Source organism: Nuphar pumila, chromosome 5, assembly GCF_984573655.1.
Source record: "Nuphar pumila chromosome 5, dmNupPumi1.hap1.1, whole genome shotgun sequence".
Taxonomy (NCBI): Eukaryota; Viridiplantae; Streptophyta; class Magnoliopsida; order Nymphaeales; family Nymphaeaceae; genus Nuphar; species Nuphar pumila.
In genome coordinates this window covers 125,720,436-125,727,122 of record NC_143253.1, presented here as the reverse complement: position 1 = coordinate 125,727,122, position 6,687 = coordinate 125,720,436, and positions in this window count along the sequence as shown.

Here is a 6,687-nt window from a genome sequence, read left to right as displayed (position 1 = left end):
CCCCCTAACACAGATATGAGGCAGAACCACAAGATGTTCGATGCAGTTGCGTCCTTAGAAATAAGAGAAACAATGGTTAGGTGAGAGTGAATCAACAATCGACCATTGTGATGGAACTCAACAAAGACACTAAGAATACCACTCTTAACACAGTGCCAGAATATGTGAAAGAAATTCACAGGATACCCATCAAATCCTAGAGCTTTCCAAGCAGACGACTCCTGCACAACTGAAAAGATTTCATCTTCAGTGAAAGACACCTGCATCGACTTGGAGAGAGCCGGTCCATGGATAAGACTAACGCAGAACCCATAGAACCACCTATCGACTGGCTGCAGGAATGCATGTTAGTGAAATAATTGGTAACAGTTGGGAGGATCTGGTCGCCCAAGTAGGAAACACCTTCGATGGACATAAATTGAATGGTTTGTCTCCTATGCCTATGAGAGGTGAAGGAATGGAAAAACCTGGTGTTCCCGTCACCTGCCTTAAGCCATATCACCCAAGACCATTGCTTCCAGCGAATCTCATCCTTGAGTCGCCAAGATTGCAATAGCAGAGTCAACTTGGCCGATCCAGCATTGAGGCTTTTAATATCAGATGCAGATAGGGAGGTCATAGCCAAGAGAGACTGATGGATAGAAGACAGTTTGCGCTCCCATTCCCTCAGTTTTTGGAATTTGCTTATGTTATTGGAAATAAGTCAAGATTTGATGTCACAAGATAAACAAAATAGTTTAACCAGGCACCGGAATGCCGCCTGGGTCGCATAACAAGGTCTACTCCAAGACTTGAGGATGATTGACTCAAAACCCGCCTCCTTAAGCCACCATTGCTCAAATCTGAAGGTTCAATAGCCGGAGAAGCCATGCTCCCATCAGATAACAACATGACTATGATTCGAGACGGATGGGGGAAGAAGATAACACGAGATATCATTAAGAGAGGCTAGCAGATCTGGGGATACGAGCACTTAGTCGAGCAGACGGTAGCACAAGCGAGATCATCGATTGGTCCAAGAGAAAGCTTCACCGATATGAGAAATGGGGTACAGCCGGTGCATCTGAATAAAGTTTTAGAAGTCAATCATGGAAGTCGAGTAGGAAACCAGAATGCTTGAGTCATTTGACGACAGTAGGCAGTTGAAATCTCCCATGATAAGATGTTGCTCCTCGAATGATTTAATGACCCTATTTAGGTCCGACCAAAACTTCTCCCGGCGGATCTGTCGGTGGAGACCGTACACCATGGTGACCACGACCGACATAAGCTTGGTCGAAAGGGGAAGGGCGATGGAGATGAAAAATACGCCTTCATCCAATTGGTGTAAGCCTAGAGAAGGCTTCCCGAGGATGAGAAGACCTCCTGCATAATGGAGCGCGGGCTTGAAGAAAAAATCTGCACCACGTCAGATTTCGGAAATGACTGAGCGCAAGATGTCCGCCATCTTTGTCTCACATAGAGCGATGAGATCAACTGTTCTTGACGGATCTAACTCGCAAGGAATAGATGCTTAGAGAGGCAATTCAAGCTTTAAATATTCCAACACAGAATCTTCATAACTGGAAATTCGAAAAACCCTGAGGAGTACGGTTCTTCACCGAACGCCTAGGAGATACCCCAAACTGACAGGAGGGAGAATGAGAGGGCCGATGGCGTCCCCTAATGAAGAGACCACTCCGCCCAGGAGGTGAATAGCCCCCGACCAAACGAGGAGGCGTGGTGATGTTTGGGATATGCAGATCAACAACGACCATAGCCGGCAAATCATCTGTGATAGTAGCGAAGAACTCACGTATAAGAGTATAGATGCTTTGGATCTGCGGGTGGGGTAGAGATAGATCGAGATGCCGAGCTGGTTCGGCCACGAACAGACCCATTAAAGATAAGAGAGGACCACACAGAGAAGGCAGAGCAGCGATTGAAGGAGAGGGTGAGATGGGAGAGCCCCCCTGGCCATCAAAGTCGTACTCTCTGGTGAATGAGGTAACGACAGAGGAAGACGGATTCCAGCAAGCCACAATGAATGGAGGAGGATGGACGAGACTGTTTGGAAATCAAGCATAGCGGAAAGATGTTGCATCGATCTTTAAGAGATGATACCAAGGTTGAGAGGCCATCAACGAACATGCAGATGAATCGGGGATGAACCGAGACTCCAATAAGATGTTGCTGATAGACCCACACAGAAATCGAAGCATCCGATACCTGAACCATTAACTTCGGGAAAAGCCCAAGCTCAAAACCACCATTGATCAGCGCAGACAGAAATAATGAAGCAACCTTTATAGAGGGGTAGAGAGAAAACTGTGGCACCTGGATGACTACTGAAGCCCCCCTAGGCCAATCAACCTTGGGCAAGGGGTCCACCATAGGGATCGATTGCAGCGAAGCCTGCTTCACGAGCCTCTACGAATCCCACAAAAGACTGCATGGGCAAAAATGAGGCAAAGATGGCTCGAAACTCCCACCAGCCCACCCTAGAGTCGGCCTATCGCCTCGTGGTGGAGAGGTACAAGGGGAGGAAGAACCAGGATACGTGCTATATGAACCGCCATACATACCAATCCCAAACTCCAAAGCGCAAAGGGGCGGTCCCCCAGGATAAATGAGAACTTGAAAAAAGAGCCAAGAGAAGAGGAGATGACATTTAAGGAGGGCTGCGAGCTCCCAAACCGAGACGTATGATTGCCACATGTAGACCCATAGGCAGATGAAATAATAAACGTCGGCTTTTATGAAAAAGCTAGAGATGAGCAACCGCCTTGGACCAGAGTGACCTCGAACGCCAAGGCTTCGATAGGCAAGCAAAGGGCTGACTAAGAACCTTGGAAAACCTTGCGTGGGAACGAGGACCCAATGACGTCGGTCAAGGGAAGCAACCTAGCCAATGGTTACCGTTGGTCTCGAATATCGACGAGCCAATGCAGCCACCAAAGAATAGAATATCGGAGTCTAGGCATAGCTAACGCGAAGGAGCCACCTACCTTAGTTTTTTCCTTAACAATACCTCAGGAAGCGAAAAAGAGAAAAGTTGAGATATAATACTTGAGTCGGTTAGAAGAAATCATACCACCTGCAGCAACCACAGAGCACACAGTCAGCATCCCAAAACTGCAATCATCATCAGAAGAGGAACCCTCTGAGATAGTGGCAACACTAGATTGATGGGGAACCGGTAATGAGGTGTAGGTCCTGAGTCTGGCATTGAGGGCGAGCAGTCCACCGGGACAAACACGACTGAGATGGTTGAGCCAGAAATGCTTCCCTATGAATGACATAGGCATGGACGATGATGGGATAGTCGGCACCCAAATAGAGTCAATCTTAAAAGCCATGAACGAAGATGAAGGATCCTGCAGTTGGCCAATCTTTACCCAAAGTGAGAACAAGGTTTTGCACCAGGGGTGTTTAACTCGCGAAGAAGCCCGTCCGTCGGAAGGAGAAGAGGTAACAACACTAGAGCGCCTGCAGACCGGGTGTCACTTGGACTGAAACAACAAGGCATAATGGAGGCATGCACGACACTTTCAAAAATTGAGAGATAGACAACCGACGCATCACCAATCCCCCGGCTTCGCCCGGGGAAGAAGAGACCGAGAAAGACTTCGGGAAAAAGACCGCTACCAGGATTACTTAACCTCCTGCCAGCCATGGACGACGTCCGATCGAGGAGACCTACGATAGAAAAAAGGAGCATGGAGCAGGACACCAACAAAGCAAGCATGAAGAGATTCAACCTTGATGACCCGCAAGAAACGTCGAATGTTAGAGGGCAGTGAGCCGGAGGCCAGATCGGAAGCAAACACCTCAGATAGAGAAAAGAACACACATAAAGAGAGGCAAAAAGGGAGGGCAACAAAAGCGCCTTGGCAACGCAGGGCGAAAGCTAACCCTCAGTCATTCAAAGCCTCTTAGATAAAAGAGAGGACCTGCAGGTTGACGAGCAGAGGGTGGGTGGGGCATAGGCCTCAAAAGTAGAGGGATGAGGTAGGCATGCCAAAAAGAGGCCGACAAGCAGAAGAGATAGAGGAAGATGCTCACTAGAGATGGGGTGCTAACCCCTTTGCCAGCTAGGGAAAGAGATAGATAGCATCCAAAAAAAGGGAAAGAGGAAGAGCAGTTCCGTTGGACCAAGCAGGGGGCCCATCGTCATCTTGCTGGTGTTCCTGTGTTGCGGCTACATTCCTACGTCCAACGCCGGTCAAACGATGCCGGAGGGAGAAGACGCCAAATGGAGGTTAGGGCACGCAGCCGATGGAGGTTAGGGTTGCTAGAAAAAGGGGGAAGAGAGGCTGAGAAGCCCTCTTCTCCTTGTGTTGCTGCTTCACGAGAGAGAGAGAGAGAGAGAGAGAGAGAGAGAGAGAGAGAGAGAGAGAGAGAGAGAGAGAGAGAGAGAGAGAGAGACCTCACTGGGCTAAGGAAAAGGGCTTCTAAGGATGCCGAAAAATAGCTGTCGGTTTAGGAAGATTGCAGAGGTGTAGTAGAGGTGCATCTAGGGTTGATGAAGGAGGCACTGAGTGGGGGGAAAAGGTCACCGATGCGGGCGAGGGAGGTCACCGACGATGGGTCCCAACGGCGGTCAGAGAACACGCAAAGGGGAGAGAGAGAGAGAGACTATTTTGAAAAGACCAATAGTTTTCCTTCTCAGTTTCAGAAACCAAGCAATGCAGTAGTGGTAGTGTGGGTAACAATGGAGATCAACATTGCTAGAGAGAGAGAGAGGGAGAGAGAGAGAGAGAGAGAGAGAGAGAGAGAGTACCGAAGAATACCATGGCGTGAGGGAGAAGGCAATGCAACCCCCAAATCTCCAAAGGACTGAGGATCTACTGTCGACGGCCCTAAGGATAGAAATCAATCTAAGTGGAAGGTTTCTCTTGATCGATTGCAAACGTGTGATGCAACTCCTTCTTTGTTGACCTAGAACGCGCGATTGATTTCCCTCGCAAGCAGCTTCTTCTGTGGAACTCGATCGACTATAAATGTGTGAATGGTCGATCCTTGTGCTTCTTGTTCTTCTTCTTCCAGATATCAGAGAGAAGCTTAAGTTGGGGGAAAACCCTCTTCCTCTGTGTGAATGCTCGATCAACTGCAAATATGTGAACGCCCTCTTCTTCTATGTTTGTAGATTTCCAGCAAATGGAGTCGTAGGTCTGAGTGAGCAGGTTGAGGCTGCCGCAGGTTTGCAAGGGGGGTCGCAAGGGAGCCATCGACGCAGGTGGTTCAACGAACCGAGGAAGAAGGGGAGCGAGGGAGAGAGGGAGGTCGCAGGGGGAGAGCGAGGGAGAGAGGGAGGTCACAGGGGGAGAGCGAGGTGTAACCCGAGGCAAAGGGGGTTTACAGGGGGTTTCGACGAGTCGAGGGAGCAGAGAGGCGGGAGATGCATGAAAGGTTGGTTGGGTCGGGTGCCTGATGAGGTGGGGGCGGAGGAGGAACGAGGTCAAGCGATGGTCACCAGAGAGGGAACAGGGTAGAGTGATGGTTGTCGGAGGGGGAATTGTGTCAGAAAGGGGGAGAGAGCAGAAAGGGGAAACGGGGGTTTCACAAGAGAAAGAGAGAGTAATTTTCTTGTCAAATGAGAGAGAGAGAGAGAGAGAGAGAGAGAGAGAGAGAGAGAGAGAGAGAGAGAGAGAGAGAGCCGAAAGAAATTCAACATTACCACTCATGAAGATCAACAAAATGTTGAACCCATGAACTGAACAAGAGCAAAGTCAAAACAAATAAAGAAAGTAGAAGAGAAAAAGAACATCAGACAGATAAAACGGGCTCACGCCGGAGCCACTTGCCCAAATTGCGGCAAAAGAGAGGTAGCGTGAGCAGAAGGGAGCGGAAGATCACTAAGATGCATACGCAAGATCACATAAACATCTACCAAGATTTTATGCACTAGGTTTTGAATGTTAACCGGAATTTGACGAAAATGAGCATCATTTCGTGCCATCCAAACAAACCACCAAGAAGTAAGCAACCACGTTCACCAGATGAGCCTCCACCTCGTGTTGCGCCTAATACAAACCGGGCCCAAGATCAGATCTAGCGCAAAAGACTCCTCCTTAACAAACACTTTCGGATGCCTCTAGGTCCTGCTAAAGAGTTCCACAAATATTGGGCAAGACCAGAATAAGTGAAACGTAGATTCTTCTGCAGCTTGACAAAGCATGCACCAACTCGGGAGCTAAATGCCTCACTTCTTTAAATTACTGTGGGTCTAGATCCTATCGTGCAAAATTAACCATGCCAGAACTCGAGAATGAGGAGAAGGACTCTTCGCCCAAAGCACATCCTTGGGCAACCAATCAGCCCCCAGGGGGAGCAACGATCTATAGACTTTTTTGGTGAGGAACTCTCCGCTTGGCGCCAGCGCCCACTACAACCACTGACCAAGATTTTCGAAGTCCTCAAAATGGTCTCTAAAGCAGGCTAAAGCCCTCAACCATGATTTACGCAAGTGCGAGAGCGCCAAACCCTGGGTTCCCAGACGAACCGGTATAAGAGCAGGAGCCCCATATTTATCAAGAAGCAAATGAGCACAAGGGTTATCCGGTTGGTGGGCCAACCAACATTGCTTGGCAACAAGAACAATGCTCCGCAGTCTGGGCACAAGAATGCCTAAACCAGCCATACGCCGAGGTAAGACCACTGAATGCTAACCAATCAAGTGACGCTTACCCTTGAGTTGACACCCAG